Raw genomic sequence first — 17,169 nt, forward strand, 5'->3', positions numbered from 1 at the left:
TCTTTGTGGGTGTGTGTGTGTGTGTGTGTGTGAATCTGTCTGTGTGTGTGTGAGTGTGTGAATCTGTCTTTGTGTGTCTGTGTGTGTGTGAATCTGTCTGTGTGTGTGTGTGTGTGTGAATCTGTCTTTGTGTGTGTGTGAATCTGTGTGTGTGAATCTGTCTTTGTGTGCGTGTGTGTGAATCTGTCTGTGTGTTTGTGTGTGTGTGTGTATCTGTGTGTTTGTGTGTGTGTGTGTATCTGTCTTTGTGTATGTGTGTGTGTCAATCTGTCTTTGTGTGTGTGTGAGAGAATCGGTCTGTGTGTGTGTGTGTGTGTGTGTGTGTGTGTGTGTGAGTGAGAGAATCTGTCTTGCTGTGTGTGTGTGTGAATCTGTCTGTGTGTTTGTGTGTGTGTGTGTATCTGTGTGTTTGTGTGTGTGTGTGTGTGTGTGTATCTGTCTTTGTGTATGTGTGTGTGTCAATCTGTCTTTGTGTGTGTGTGAGAGAATCGGTCTGTGTGTGTGTGTGTGTGTGTGTGAGTGAGAGAATCTGTCTTTGTGTGTGTGTGTGTGTGTGTGTGTGTGTGTGTATGTGTATCTGTCTTTGTCTGTGTGTGTGTATCTGTATCTGTCTTTGTCTGTGTGTGTGTGTGTGTGTGTGTATGTGTATCTGTCTTTGTCTGTGTGTGTGTATCTGTCTTTGTCTGTGTGTGTGTGTGTATGTGTATCTGTCTTTGTGTGTGTGTATCTGTCTTTGTCTGTCTGTGTGTGTGTGTGTGTGTGAGAATCTGTGTGTGTGTGTGTGTGAATCTGTGTGTGTGTGAACCTGTCTCTGTGTGTGAGTGTGTGAGAATCTGAGTGTGTGTGTGTGTGTGTGTGTGTGTGTGTGTGTGTGAATCTGTGTGTGTGTGAATCTGTGTGTGTGTGAATCTGTCTTTGTGTGTATCTGTCTTTGTGTGTGTGAATCTGTGTGTGTGTGTGTGAATCTGTCTCTGTGTGTGTGTGTGAATCTGTCTGTGTGTGTGTGTGTGAATGTGTGTGTGTGAATCTGTCTGTGTGTGAGTGTGTGAGAATCTGTGTGTGTGTGTGTTAATGTGAATGTGTGTGTGTGTGTGTGTGTGTGTCTGTGTCTCTGTGTGAATCTGTCTTTGTGTGTGTGTGTGTCTGTGTGTGAGATTTGGAGGTGCATGCTTGTGGTCAGCATTGCCGTAAATAAAGCCTGTGAAGTTATCTGAAGATAAGGCGACTATTCCTTTTTCATTTGCCTTTCTGGAAGAAATCAGTGGCGAAAATTTTTGTTTTGAAGTGATGAGAGTCAGGGTTTTTGTGTCTGTACTGTTTCTGCTGACACTAGCTGGAAGAGATGGGTTGCGGTCCCTTTTGTTCCTGTCCCAGTTTTGCTGTCCCCTACTGTTTGTGAAATTGTCCTGCTCACTGACGTTAACATTGCAGCTTTAATGTTTTGCGATGTTACTGAAGATTGTTTGTTGCAATCCTCTGTATGGTTACTGAGCTGTTGAGTATCTCTGCTCATTGGTGTTTAAATGCTTTCTCCTGGGGTATGTAGTTTCTGATTCCCTCACCCATGAGGTGTGCTGTTCTCCCTGAAGTTTTCTTGGCTTGGTTAGCGTCTTCTCTGTTTCATAGAGCAGGGCTGTCAGTGTTATGAGGTTAAAAATGACATTGGCATTTAAACACACTGGTACAAACACTTTTATTATCTGAAGTTATGCTAACCACACTTTTCTGAAAGGCTCGCGCTCATTAATACTGAGGCGTACACAGTTGCCAACCCTGTCTGACCCCCAATCTGCAGATTGACCCTTAAGAGCCCAACACTACCAGCCATCCTGATAAGGAAAGACTTGCACTTATGTAGCACCTTCTGCAGTCCCAGAGTATGCTCAAAGCGCAGTCAATGCGGTATTTTTCCAGCGTAGCATCTGACGTAATGCAGTAAATCTGCTGGGACAGCACGATCCTGCATCGATGATCAGATCAGTAAGAATTCGGGGGAAAAAGAAAAAATTGTTGAGGGCACCTGTTGATTGCTCCGCCCCTGTGAAGAGGGTCGTGGGACTATCTACAAACAATCTGAGACCCTGAAAGATGGTGCCTCTGACAATGTGGCAGTTCCTCAGGACTGCAGATTATTGTCTCACACATTACCCAGACTATTGTGTGGAGCTGGATTCTTTGGGACTCGAACCCCCAGCTTTCTGATTTAAGAGGTGAGCATGTTATGCAAGGAACCACAGACATCTCCTCCAGCCTTTCAGATGCTTCTCAAATGTATGTGCTGTCATTACATGGTGGAATTTCAATTCAGGTGACACAGCAAAACTCAAAATGACTTGGGAAGAAGATAACAAAGTGTGAAGCTGGATGAACACAGCAGGCCAAGAAGCACCTCAGGAGCACAAAAGCTGACGTTTCGGGCCTAGACCCTTCATCAGAGAGGGGGATGGGGAGAGGGAACTGGAATAAATAGGGAGAGAGGGGGAGGTGGACTGAAGATGGAGAGAAAAGAAGATAGGTAGAGAGGAGAGTATAGGTGGGGAGGTAGGGAGGGGATAGGTCAGTCCAGGGAAGACGGACAGGTCAAGGAGGTGGGATGAGGTTAGTAGGTAGGGAATGGAGGTGCAGCTTGAGGTGGGAGGCAGGGATGGGTGAGAGGAAGAACAGGTTAGGGAGGTGGGGACAGGCTGGGCTGGTTTTGGGATGCAGTGGTGGAAGGGGAGATTTTGAAGCTTGTGAAGTCCGCATTGATACCATTGGGCTGCAGGGTTCCCAAGCGGAATATTAGTTGCTGTTCCTGCAACCTTCGGGTGGCATCGTTGTGGCACTGCAGGAGGCCCATGATGGACATGTTGTCTGAGGAATGGGAGGGGGAGTTGAAATGGTTCGCGACTGGGAGGTGCAGTTGTTTGTTGCGAACCGAGCGGAGGTGTTCTGCAAAGCGGTCCCCAAGCCTCCGCTTGGTTTCCCCAATGTAGAGGAAGCCACACTGGGAACAAAAATGACTTGGAGTTTTTTTTTCAAAAATCGTTTTTAATTATTCTATCGATTGAATGTGGGAGTTGCTGGCGAGGTCAGCATTTACTACCTATCCCTAACTACCCGCCCTTAATGGTAGTAAAGAATTAACCACTTTTCTCTGGCTTTCGTGTCAGATTTAACATCTCACATTAGTACCATACAAATGCCTGGTTATGACTGTTTCCAATAAGGGACAATCTAGCCCCCTTTACATTCTATGGCATTACTGTCACTGAATCCTTCATTAGCAAATTATTTGCGGTTACTATTCATCAGAAACTATCCAGAAGATGCACTGCAGAAATTCACCCAAGCTGCTGAGTCAGCACCTTCCAAATTCATAGCCACTTCCATCCAGAAGGACAAGAATAGCAGATATATGGGACACCACCCCCTCTAAGTTCCCCTCCAAGCCACTCGCCATCCTGGCATGGAAATATATCACCGTTCCTTCACTGTCGCTGGGTTAAAATCCTGGAATTCCCTCCCACAGGGCATCGTGGATCAACCTACACGCACTGCAGCGGATCACAAAGACAGCTTGCCACCACCTTCTCAGGGGCAACTAGGGACGGGCAATAAATGTTGGGCCCAGCCAGCAATACCCGCACCCACAAGTGAATAAACAAAAGGTAGACTAGCCCAGGTGAGGAGGGCAGATTTAATTCCTTTAAAGGACATCAGTGAACCAGATGGGCAGTTGACAATGGTTCCTTGGTCATCATTGGACCCTTAATTCCAGATTTTTCTTGTAATTGAAGTCTAATCCCATTAGGTGCAGTGACAGGATTAGATCCCAGGTCCCCAGATCCTGTGACTCTAGATTAGTAATTTTGCTCTAGTACCATTAGGCCATGATCTCCTTGCTGACCATAAATTGATCAACTGTCCATCTGATTCGCTGATGCCCTTCTGTGGAAAGGAATCTGCTGTCCTTACTGTGTCCGACCTACGGGTGACTCCAGACTCAGTGACTGTGGTCTGAAATGGCTTCACAACTACTGCATTTAGGGGCAGTTAGGAATGAGGAGAGGGAACAAATGCTGGCCTTGCTAGTAATTCTTGCATTCTATGGAAGCAGGTGTAAGAAACCAATAGCTGTTCAGAGGCATAGAGCTGTACAGCACCGAAACAGCCCCTTCGGTCCAACACGTCCATGCCGACCAGATATCCTAAACTGCTGTAGTCCCATTTGCCAACGTTTGGCCCATATCTCTCCAAACCCTTCCTACTCATGTAACTATCCAGATGCCTTTTAAATGTTGTAATTGTACCAGTCACCACCATTTCCTCTGGCAGCATGTCCCATGCATGCATCACCCCCTGTGTTGCCCCTCAGGTCCCCTTTTAAATCTTTCCCCTCTCACCTTAAACCCTTTAGTTTCCTCTAGTTTTGGACTACCCTGCCCTTGGACCAAGATTTTTGCTCTTCACCTTATCTGTGCCCTTCATGGTTTTATAAACCTCTATAAAGTCGCTCCTCAGCCTCCTACACTGCAGCGAAAATAGCCCCAGCCTCTCCAGAATAATGCTCGCCCTCCAGCCCAAGTAACATCTTTGTAAATATTTTTTGTACCCTCTCCAAGTTAATAGTACCTTTCCGACAGCAGGTCATGAGACCTGTACACAGTACTCCAGAAGTGAAATCACCAACCTGTGAAATTGCAACATGACCTCCCAACTCCTTTACTCAATGCACTGACCAATAAAGGCAAATGTTGCAAATGCCTTCTTAACACCCTGTCTACCTGCGATTCCACTTCTAAGGAACTGTCCTCCTGCATCCCTGCGCCTCTTTGTTTGGCAACACACCCCGGGACCTATTGTTAACTGTACAAGTCCTGCCCTGATTTGCCTTACCAAAATGCAGCACTTTGCATTTACCAAAATCAAACTCCATCTGCCACTTCGCAGTTCATCCGCCCAATTAATAAAGGTTCCGTTGTTTTTGACAGGTTTTTCAAATGCTCTCCTTTTGGGGATACAGTGAGCAAAATGTTGCCCAGATGACATTGGGGACCCGGGAATCCACTCAAAATTTGGTCCACTGCCCTCTAAGATCAAGCCAGTGTTGATATAATACTGGAAGGCTGTTGTTGTGGTTAATGGGGACTGGAATCACTCATGGGTGTGGAGCCGGGAAGTTCTCCTGGCAAGCATTTTAATTCATGCTATTTCTGAAAATTGGGTGTATTTCCTGGCTCCTGACACTCACCTCCAGTTTCACTCAGTCCATTCTCCCACCATGACTTGTTTGGATTCTCTGTCTCATTGCCTGTCTTCACTCTGAACCATCAAACTGTCAGGATTATTGCATGGATTTGCTGCTTTTCCTGGCATTTTGTTCCCCTTGGCCACAAGTAACAGGAAACCAAGCTATGGGTTGAGAGAAATGTGCCCCACCCAAAATGATGGGAATATTTTAGTGCTATGCTGTCTGACAGGATGGAATTGGCAGGAGAGGAAGCTTCATACATTGTATATTATCCCAGCAGCAGGTCCGAATGAAAATCTTCAGCTTGAATGAACCTGACACCTCCCATAGCCAGCCCCACATCCATATAAACTCTCAAATTCCTTAATCATGTTTATCCAGTGGCTTCATGAGGAAACAGAACAGAGACAGAGAGGGACATGAAAAAGGATGAGTCATAGAATCCCGACAGTGTGGAAGCCAGCCCTTCAGCCCATCGTGTCCATGCCAATCCCTCTCAAAAGCGTCCCACCCATTCCACAACCCAACCCTATTCCTAGGATCCTGTGTTCCCATGGCTAACCCACCTAGCCTGCAAATCCCTGAACACTATAGGCAATTTAGCATGGCCAGTCCACCCTAATCTGCACATCTTTACATTGTGGGAGGAAACCCACGCAGACATAGGGACAATGTGCAAACTCCACACAGACAGTCACTCGGGGGGCAATCACTCCCGGGTCCCTGGCACTGTGAGGCAGCAGTGCTAACTACTGAGCCCCCATGCTGCCCTAGTGGCAGTATTAGTGAAGAATTCAATTGCGCAGACTAAAGGGAAAGGGGACCCGAGGGGACTTTGCCAGATGAATAAAAAGGAAGATAAATGTCAGCTATACATCAAGTAGGAGAGGCAGATTGCTGGAATACATGGCATGGAAAGAGGCCATTTCTCCCATCATTTCTGTACTGGCACTTTGAAAGAACTGCTCAATGAGTCTGACCCACCTCTGTTTCTCTCCACCGCCATGTTTCCGCTTGAGTATTTACCCAGTCCCTTTCTGAATGTTCCTGTTAACTCTGTCTGGGCCTCAACGGCAACATCTGGGGGTGGCTTGTAGAGTGAGGGGGCCGCATTGAGCGGCATGAGGTGCTGTAATGATGGACAGTATTCACACACTGGAATACTCCTCGCAGTCCGGTATCAGAAGGGGGTTTAGAGAGCCTGCTGGTACCTGACAAAAATCAACAGGGCAGTTGAAAATAACTTGAGGTTGGGAGTAGTGTTTTCTGGAGGAGTGACTGCAGGAGTTAATATTAAAGCTGATCCAGAGGTTGCGACATATTTAAATATCCAACTGAGGTCAATGGAACTCAGGTACTTGGCAGACTGAAGAACAGCCAATCTACCAGGGTCAAACTGGCTGACATCAGGGTCCTGAAGGAGACCTGTGAGCCGTCCCTGGTCTGGAGAAAGAGACAGCCGGACCAGGAGACGATCCATGTGGGAAATGTGATATCATTGAGCTGAGGCTCCGTTACAATACGACAGACACAGGAGCTGCTGTCAGTGTCGGGTAAGTGTGCAGAACAGCAGCTGGACTGAGAGCTGTACCCAGGTTGGGAAATGGACAGGCAGCACAGCTATACAAGAAGATAATTCTGAGAATTCGGGGAGGCGAAGCCTGATGGTATTATTGCTGTTAGCCCAGGGACCCCAGGCAATGATCTGGGGACCTGGTTTTGAATCCCACCATGGCAATGGTCGAAATTAAAATCTGGAATTAAGAATCTAATGATGACTACAAATCCATTATCGTTTGTTGGAAATGTCCTGTCTGGATCACTAATATCCTTTCGGGAAGGAAACTGCCATCCTTACCTGGCCCGGCCTACATGTGACTCCAGGCCCACAGCAATGTGGTTGACTCTAAGCTGCCCTCTGGGTAATTAGGGATGGACAATAAATGTTTGCCTAGTTACCAACATGCTCATCTTGTGAATGAATTGTTAAAACGTGACAGTTTGAAGGGTCGAGGCACTTTGCCGAATTGCTGACCTGGATTTTCACAGACTTTTCGGCAGAGTTTTGCAGGTTAAGTTGAAAATTTGGGAGATTCAGCAAGTGGAAAAACCATGCAGTATGAAACAAAAGCTGAAGTTGCTGTATCTATGGGGCGAGAGAAACAGAGTTGATGTTTTTGTGTCCAGTAACCCTAAAGAGATGCTGCCAGACCTGCTGAGTTTCTCCAGCAATTCCTCTTCTTAGTTCACCTTGCCAGCATCTACAGTCCTTGGTTTTGTTATCCTGCATTTGAAGTTGGTTTTACACCAGGACTGCATGGGTAATAATGTGAGTTTTTTTTTCCCTTTGTTATTCCATGGGATGTGGGGATCACTGGTAAGGCCAACATTATTGCTCTTGAGCTGATCAGCTGACTGGCCCTTTGCACTGAGCACTTCAGAGTCAACCCATAGATGTGGGTCTGGAATCACATGTAGCTCAGGCCACCTGAGGATGGTGGATTTCCATCTCTACAAGGAGCATGAGTCGATAATAATTTCATAGTCATCGTTAGGCAGCCTAGCTCTCAACTCCAGGTTTAATCATTGATCTTAAACACTCTCATCCGCCACGGTGGGGTATGGACCACTTCCCTGTAGCCAATGTACAATGTGTGCGTGAGGTTTCCACGGAGGGAAATCCCATGGACGTCAAAGCATGGCTGTCAGAAAAGCTTCCATTTGTATTGCACCTTTCTCCACCTCAGAATGCCTCGAGGCCTTTTACAGACTGTTAATGCACTTTGGAAACATCCACCTGAGAGGGCAGATATACACTGAAAGGGCAGTACTGTGACAGTGCAGCACTCCCTGTGTTCTGCACCGCCATGTCAACTCGGATTATGTGCTGCGTTTTACAATTGAGTAGATGGAGGTCCGGTTACATTTATTGATGGGAAATGTTGCACTCTGAAACAAAATAATTTTGTTGACCAAAATTTAAAGATCATTAATATTAAAAACTGCATTCTATCTTTAGCAGTCAGTTGTGTTGAAATGATGAAAAGTGCACTCGAAATCAAGGTGTCTTGGAAAAGTACATGGAGGTAATTGGTCATGATCGACAGTATGTTTGGATTCGTAGTGGTGAGAGTGGAGATGTGGGATGACATTACTTTGCTGACTAGCGCATGAGGCCACACCAGGAATTCTGCGGACGGTGACAAAATAGCTAGGCATGATGGGATTCACTGCTTTGGGCTGGAGGGAGAAGTCCAAGGAATAGACTTAAAGCAACACAGTTTTGATTCAAGTGTGGAAACAAAATAATGAAGTAGCCAGACAGGCACGTGGAGAAATTAAGGGAGAAAAGGAATCCATTTTCATGAAGCAGACGGCATTTCAGATAAATCCATGACGCACTGAAGCCATGAGAAATGAGGACAGGCGGGTTTGAATAGCTGGTGGACATGGGTCGCATCAGTTCCTCTTCACGTCTCCTTTCGCAGTACGTCTGCAGCCGCGTCTCCTTTCTCGGTACGTCTGCAGTACGTCTCCTTTTCTCAGTACGTCTGCAGCCATGTCTCCTTTCTCAGTACTCCCCGACATAACTGGATTATCGCCAATGGATTCCAGGCAACGTTGCATTTCTGAAGAAGGGACCTGACCTGAAATGTCAACTTTTCTGCTCCTCTGGCGTTGCCTGGCCTGCTGTGTTCCTCCAGCTCCACGCTGCAATGCCTCTGACTCCAACATCTGTAGTTCTTGATAATGGGAACTGCAGATGCTGGACAATCCAAGATAACAAAGTGTGGAGCTGGATGAACACAGCAGGCCAAGCAGCATCTCAGGAGCACAAAAGCTGACATTTCGGGCCTAGACCCTTCATCAGAGAGGATGAAGGGTCTCGGCCCGAAACGTCAGCTTTTGTGCTCCTGAGATGCTACTTGGCCTGCTGTGTTCATCCAGCTCCACACTTTGTTATCTGTAGTTCTTACTTCTTTCTGTCAGTATGTGAGGAAGAGAAACTGGTGGAACAGGATGTGTGTTGCCATGGCAACTGGCAGGCAGAGCAAGTGGGCAATCCAAGGCAGTGAAAACTATAGCCCTGGGCTTCGGAGGGAGACACAGGCCTCAGAGACACTTCATATCTCAGGTCATTTATGAAAAAGTTTATCCTTTTTTAAGCCGCCAAAGAATTTAGTTTGAGCTGCAGATATCCAAGGCAGAAAACTGGCAGACGTCAGGTAAATCCAACCAGTTTATTGTGAAATCTGTAACTTTCGAATTTGGACCTAAATAGAACCTTATTTCGAGCGGGTGATTGGTGGTTGGTGTTGCTATTGGAAACCACTCGGGCCTGGCGTGTGTGTTTTTTTAATGCTGATAAAGTGTTCTTTTTTGTAGCCCTGATTCATAACAGTGAGTAGATCACACATCTCACAAATGCCTATTTGGTCCAACTGCTTTTGAATTCCTCAATTTATCAGTGACTCTTTAAGATATGAGCTTCTGACTTTGGTATTCTCTCAATTGAGAGCATCTCCCTTATCAAATCATTTCATGATCATAAAAAAACCTCAATCATGTCTCCGTCTCCCTCCCCCCCCCCCTCCCCCCCACCCCGAGATCTCTCATTTCTGGAGAGAAAAGGGACTATATTTTCTTCAGTTTTTCCTCCTGATTGGACCCACTGAACTGTGCAATCCCTGTGTTTTTTTTTACTCTATTTTGTTTACTGTTCTCTGGTTGTTTCAGTGTTATCAGGTTGTCAGCCCAGACTGTAGGAGCTGATGATTTATACAGTCTACGCTCATCCGGTTCATCTCTTCACCAACCCGTCTCTCCCTGTTGTTGAAGCATTCCTTCACAGTCTCTGCTGTTCTGCTGCCATTAATTGTTCCTTGTCCAAAAACTATTGATATTTCTTGTGGATCATAGCACTTAATTTGACCCGGAGTAAATAAAAGGAAGCCCTTTCTGCTGACTCCAAATGTTAGGCTTTTGCATATGCTTGCCCTTGAGCTCAGCTTGAGAATCATTGAACCCCTGCAGTAGGGAAAGAGGCCATTTGGCCCATTGAGTCTGCACTGCCTCACTGAATAACATGCCTCGTACCTATGCCTCCACCCCCAACCCTGTCCCTGTGACCATGCAGAGCCCATGGCTAACCCTGCAAATCCCTGGACAGGATGGGCAGTTTAACATGGCCAATCGACCTAACCTGCGCGTCTGTGGACTGTGGGAGGAAACTGGAGCACCAGGCAGAAATCTTTGCAGACTCGGAGAGTGTGCACGCTCCACACGGTCGCCCAAGGGTGCAGTTGAACCCAGCTTCCTGGTGCTCTGAGGCAGCAGTGCTAACCACTGAGCCACCTTCCTTTTTCTGCTACAAAAGGCTAGACTTGCATTTGTTGCCACCCTCAAATTTCCACCTGGGAAGCATGTTTTACAGACGCTGTAAGCCAGAGCATGAGATCAAACGTGCAATATGGACCCTGTTGTGAAGGAGGTTCATGACATTTTAAGCTATGGCCACCGAGACCAGCATTTGGCGCAGGGAGTGATGAGCAGGGAAGCAAAGACAGTATAAAGCAACTGCCTAAGCTTTGTATAGTCACCATATAACAGTATTGGAGTGAGGGAAAACTGATGTGAGAATGGAAGAAGAAGAAATGGACCAGTCGTTGAGTGCCTCCTGATCTTTGAGAAGCATGTGTCGGAGTGGGTCCCCGATAATGACTAGAAAGCTTCCATTGTCGCCATAGATGCAATGTGTACCGTTGCACTTCAGTGACCCGAGTGCAGCGAAAGTTCAGACCTGTTGGTGGATCTACCTTACAGAATGTAAGTATCTCATGCTGTGGCAGATGACTGGGATCACTCGGAAACTGCCAAGAGATCTCGACGCAAAAACGATCTATTTTCGAAGCTTCATTGTCAAGACAGTGGCAAAAGCACAAATACCAACCACATTTGAATCCCTATAGCGTGCAAGCAGGCCATTAGGCCCATTGAACCCATGCTGACCCTCCAAAGGACATCCCACTCTGACCCACCCTATGACTGTCCATTTCCCATGGCTAATCCATCTAACCTACACACCCCTGGACACTATGGGACAATTTAGCACAGCAAATCCACCCTAACCTGCACATGTTTGGACTGTGGGATGAAACTAGAGCACTCGGAGGAAACCCACGCAGACATTGGGAGAATGTGCAAACTCTACACAGATAGTCGCCTGAGGGTGGCATTGAACCTGCGTCCCTAGAGCTATGAGGCACAGTGCTAACCATTGTGCCACCCCAAATGGCCACATGGATGAAACACCGATGAATTTTGATGTGGAGCGCACAGATTAAAAGACCATTTGAGTGAAAACGGCATGTCATGAGAAGGTAAGGCTGTTGGTGGTGCTCACCCAGTGTGGGTGTTGCAACACAGTTAAAGCCGAGAGTCTTTTTCACATGTCGAACTGGTGAAGGTCGGGTTTCCTGCAGCGGTTTTTTTGTACATTTCCAAAGCAGTGTTTGAATGGATGAGGATGTAGTGACCGTGTGGAATGGGTGCCTTACACAAAGGATGCAACTTAATAGTGTGGGCCATGCTCAGATCCCATCTAAATCCATGAGATCCGGAGCTACATGTGAAGGAACAACACCTGTATTCCTGATGCTCTAAGGGAGCTGAATATTCAATGTTTAACCCTGACAAGCCATCTGAGGATCATGCATGCCCTGAAAGGAAGAGCTGAATTGGTTGACAGACAAAAAAAAACCCGTGAAGATTCAAGATCTGTTCATGACCAAATTGCTGGTTGTGCTCCTGAGATGCTGCTTGGCCTGCTGTGTTCATCAAGCTTTATTATCTTTGTCACACAGAGGGTAGTTTGTATGTGAAATGACCTACCAGAGGAGGTGGTAGATGCAGGTTCAGTTACAACATCTAAAAGACATTTGGACAGGTACATGAATTGGAAATGTTGTGTGGGATATGGGCCAAATTGCAGGAACAGGGGACTAATCTAGCTTAGGAAACCTGGAATGTATGGACGAGTTGGACCAAAGGGTCTGTTTCTGTGCTGTATGACTCTATAATTGCTAGGCTAATTGGTGAGATGGGGTGGGGGGGGTTGTTGCTGAGAACATGGAGAATTGAAAAAGGGGATGAACATTCTCAAATGAAGGCATCACCAGAGCTGAAGCTAATGTAGGTCAATGAACAGCAATCTTGTGGGCAGGGAGGGGGTCGTCCCTGACAATATGGGAACCAATAGAAATGGACCTCTTCCCTCTGCATCCTGGAAGGACTGTTGACTGTTTAATGTGAAGGAGGACCCTCATTTACTCCTTTCCACTCTGCTCTGAGACTGCTCTTCCCCATCACTTTCCCTTGTGATTGGAGCAAATAGGACCCCTGTCCATACGTTGCACCTCTTCAGTGAGGTAACGATATACAAGCACATCCTCGAACTTTCTGTTCATGTCCTGAGCTATTGATGTGGCCACATGCAGACAGAGAGCTCCTTTCTGCCCCAGGTACATTTCTGATGTGCTGCAGCTCATTTTACCTAACCACCCCGCTCCTTCATACACATCCCCCTCATCCCCTCATATTTCCACTGTATACCTTCCTCTTTGGTCTTCTGTTCTGATCAAATGTCCAGGATTGTGTTACAGGCCCTTGGCCAAAGCATTGACTCCATTGGTGTAATGGTTTCCAACTCTCCAGCAATGTTCTGCAGTCTCCAGGGCATTTTCAGTGCACAATCCCAGAGAATACAAGAGAGGGTTTTTTTTAGCTTAGAAAGGGTCCTTCATTTAAAAGCGAAGTTCCTGGAGCGTTTTACTTTTAAATTACATGGCTATCTGAGACACAGAGAATGATGTTCAACTGACAAATTGAGAGTTATCCAATCAGGTCACCAAATAGTCAATTTGTATTCCAAATGGCTGAGGAAGATATCCCTTTGCAAAAGGAGACACTGGGGATGGGTAGGTGGGAGTAGAAGATCCTGTGGTGTCTCCAAAGATCTTTTGTGTCTTTATTTCTTCTTTGCATGTTAATGTTTACAACATTACTGTGGCTCAGGAATCTCTTGTAGGCCAGACTCTGTGAAGGTGGTAGATTTCTTTCCCAAAGTGGGGACTAGTAGATGAGATGAGCTTTTTTTTTAAAAAAAACAAAGTTTGATGATGGATGTCACCGCCAACATTGCTTCTAATTTTCATTCCAGTTCAGTGAGCCTCTGAAATAACAGAACCTTGGAACTTAGAGGAAAGTTGATGGTCACCATTACTAATGGTTTTAGTGTTTTTTAAAAATTAATTCATGAGATGTGGGTATCACTTGAGCGCCGACCACATTGATCACATTTAGGTCAGCGCGGGTAAAGAAAGCAGTTACCTTCCCTGAAAGACACCTGTGAATCAGATGGATTTTTCTTACAATCAACAATGGATTCATGGTCATCGTTGATGATGTTGTGATATCATCATACCTCCACCACTGGACTCTTAATTCCAGATTTTTATTGAATTCAGATTCCACCATCTGCTGAGGCAGGATTTGAACCCAGGTCCCCAGCATATTAGCTGAGTTTCTGGATTAATACCAGAGATACTGGGAACTGCAGATGCTGGAGAATCCGAGATAACAAGGTGTGGAGCTGGATGAACACAGCAGGCCAAGCAGCAACTCCGGCAGAAAAGCTGATGTTTTAGGCCTAGACCCTTTCTGACGAAGATCTAACTTGCTGCTTGACCCGTTGTGTTCATCCAGCTCTACATTTTGTTATCTTGCAATAATACCATTAAGCCATCATCTCCTCAGGTTTATCCAGTTCCAGATTTATTAAATTGAACTTAGATTCCACAGCGGGATTTGAACCCATGCCCCAGAGCTTCGCCCTGAGCCTCCGGATTACTAGTAAAGTAATATCACCAGCACGTCTGGTTAGAATGTGTCTGATCAGAATTCCTTCTGTAACCATTTCTGCCGTGTACAGGACCCATTTGTCTGCACTATTTTGTTTGTGAGCTGCTTACTATCTTAGAGTTAGGTCCTATGCTGTTCATCCCCTAAAAGAACAAACCCATTCATAACCTATAAAAATTCCAGTCTTTTAGCAATTCTTGTTTTAAAGCAGAAATGAGTCTAAGGCAGTTTTATTCCTTGTTGGTAAACAGGCACATTTTCTTGAGCCTTTGCAATGAGCTAAAGCCGTCGTGTTGGCGGACGGATGTGAAAGCTGATGGATTGCTACACTGAACGGTCACCAGACCTACTTTTCCCCATAAGGAGAATCTACATTGCCTTTCTGTCAACCTCAGCAAAAAATAAATCCCATGCGACCTTGAGAGCTGGGGTCGGTTGTCGAGAAGGTGCCAAGCCCTGGGTCTCGGACTGTCATGTATAAATCAAATGTCTGCTTGACCGCGATGCAAGTGATCTTTGAGAGCACAGCTTGTTTATAACATAACTGCTGCTCGCTTTGACCTCGCCGTTGGACTGTTTTCCCCCTATCTTTCATTGTGATTGTTTGAGTAAAACATGCATTATGGCATCCCGGCCATGCAAGCCACTTCATTTATCGGGTGGCTTGGTTTACCTCATGAGAATATTTGCAATGAGAGTTTTTTGGCACTTTTAATTGATGCCTTATAAAGTGCTGTTTCTCAGCTCATCGTCAGAGATTTCATTTAAAGATAGAGGCAGAATCAGCTAAACACGGACCTCTGGTAGAACCAGCCATTGTTATCTATGTGCAAAAAGATGGAAGCGTTTTGAATAAACGATGGTACAGCAAATAACACTCCTCCCTGCCAGTCTTCCCCCATATCAACGCGGTTTTGCCTCACAAAGTTTTTAAATAGTATCGCTCTCATGACATGCATCCCATCCCTCTCACAGACAATCTCCCAGGAATCCGAAATCTGCAGCTCATTTTGCTCTGCTCATCTGCAAAGGAAAATCTCTTAGTCTTGGTATATTGGTGGAGCATGTACTTTGCAGAGCTAGGAGGCTGTGGGTTCAGAGCCCAGTGGTATTAATGCTAAATTATTGATCTGGAAAGTCAGCTAATGTTTTGGGGACCCAGGTTCAAATCCCACTATGGCAGATGATTTTGAATCCAATGGAAGAAATCTGGGATAAGAATCCACTGATGACAATGAAACCATTGCCGAATGTCGGAAAAATCCATCTGGCTCACTAACGCCTTTCAGGGAAGGAAAGTGGCCATGTTTACCTGGTCACCATGTTTATCTGGTCTGGCCTACATGTGACTCCAAGCACACAGCAATGTGATTGACTCTCAATTGCCCTCTGAATTACACTCAAGGAACCAGACCTTACAGACAACTTCCCAGACACCACCATCACCATCCCTGGATATGTCCTGTCTCACCGGTCAGACACACCCAGCAGAGCATGGGCACAGTGGTCTACAGTCAGGAGGGAGTTGCTCTAAGATTCCTCAACATTGACTCCAGACCCCATGAAGTCTCATGGCTTCAAGTTAAACATGGGCAAGGAAATCTCCTGCTGATTATCACATACCATCCTCCCGCAGCTGATGAATCAGTATTCCCCCATGTTGAGCAGCACCTAGGGGAAGCACTGAGGGTGACAAGGGCACAAAATGTACCCCGGCTGGGGGGAATTCAGTGCCCACCACCAAGAGTGGCTTGGCAGCAGTACTACTGATCGAGCTGGTCGGGTCCTAAAGGACATAGCCGCTAGACTGGGTCTGCGGTGGGTGGTGAGAGAACCAATGAGACAGAAAGACATACTCACCCTCATCCTTGCCAGCTACAGTGGCATCTGCTCATGTATCGCTAAGAGTGACCATTGCGCAGTCCACATGGAGGCGAAGATCCGCCTTCACATTGAGAACAACCTCCATCGTGTTGTGTAGCAGTAACACTGTGCTAAATGGGACAGACTCCAAACAGACACAGCAATTCAAGACTGGGCATCCATGAACCACTATGGGGCACCAGCAGCAGCAGAACTGTACTCCAGCACACAGTGTAGCCTCATGGCCCAGCATATCCCCCTCTCAACCATTACCATCAAGCCAGGGGATCAAGGACAAAAATAGAAATTGCTGGAAAAGGTCAGCAGGTCTGGCTGTATCTGCGGAGAGAAATCAGAGTTATTGTTTCAGGTTGACTGACCCTTCCTTAGACCTGCTGAGCTTTTCCAGAAATTTCTGTTTTTGTCTCTGACTTACAGCATCTGCAGTTCATTCGGTTTTTATTTAGGCAGGGGACCAACCCTGATTCAATGAAGAGAGCAGGAGGGCATGCCAGGAGCAGCACCAGGCTTACCTGAAGATGAGGTATCAACCTGGTGAAGCCACCAAACAGGACTACTTGCACACCAAATAGCGAAAGCAGCAAGTGATAGACAGAGCTAAACGATCCCACAACCAATGGATCAGATCTAAGCTCCGCAGTTCTGCCACTTCCAATCGTGAATGGTGGTGGAAAATTCAACCAATCGAGAGGGAAGGCCTAAGTTTAGGATATTAGAGCACTTTTTGTTGAGATGAGTGATGATGTAGTTAAGAAATCATTCGTAGGAGTGGAGTCTACAATACTTTGTTTCAAGGTTGAGATAAATTCTTGATCACCAATGAGGTAGATGGTTATGCAGAGTAATCCAATCAACCGTGAACTTCTGAATGTCAGAGCAGGGTCAGGGTCCTGCCCATTCTAATTCTTGTGTTTTATAGAACTGGCTGAAGAGGGGTTGGATTTGAGGCAGGCTTAGCTCAATCTTGAATCTGGTTTCTGTAGAGGGTCTTAAAAGTAGTAATGTTAACAGTAGGTTAGTGATAATGGGAACTGCAGATGCTGGAGAATCCAAGATAATGAAGTGTGAAGCTGGATGAACACAGCAGGCCAAGCAGCATGTCAGGAGCACAAAAGCTGACGTTTCGGGCCTAG

At 46.1% G+C, this 17,169-nt stretch overlaps 1 protein-coding gene across 11 annotated transcripts in view; it reads left to right on the plus strand.

Annotated features, from left to right (window-relative positions):
* The window catches only part of tln2b (talin 2b), a 357,717-nt gene that overhangs the window by 182,062 nt on the left and 158,486 nt on the right, over positions 1-17,169 (plus strand). The window contains exon 1 of one of the 11 annotated variants that reach the window (XM_048520622.2): positions 6,645-6,786. The exons of 9 other annotated variants lie outside the window; for them this stretch is intronic. The gene's annotated coding sequence lies outside the window, so the exon portion shown is untranslated. Of the gene's footprint in view, positions 1-6,644; positions 6,787-9,400; positions 9,460-17,169 lie in introns of those variants that run through there. One more of the 11 variants, XM_048520623.2, reaches the window with a different exon arrangement.

This window comes from Stegostoma tigrinum, chromosome 36 (genome assembly GCF_030684315.1).
Source record: "Stegostoma tigrinum isolate sSteTig4 chromosome 36, sSteTig4.hap1, whole genome shotgun sequence".
Lineage (NCBI taxonomy): Eukaryota > Metazoa > Chordata > Chondrichthyes > Orectolobiformes > Stegostomatidae > Stegostoma > Stegostoma tigrinum.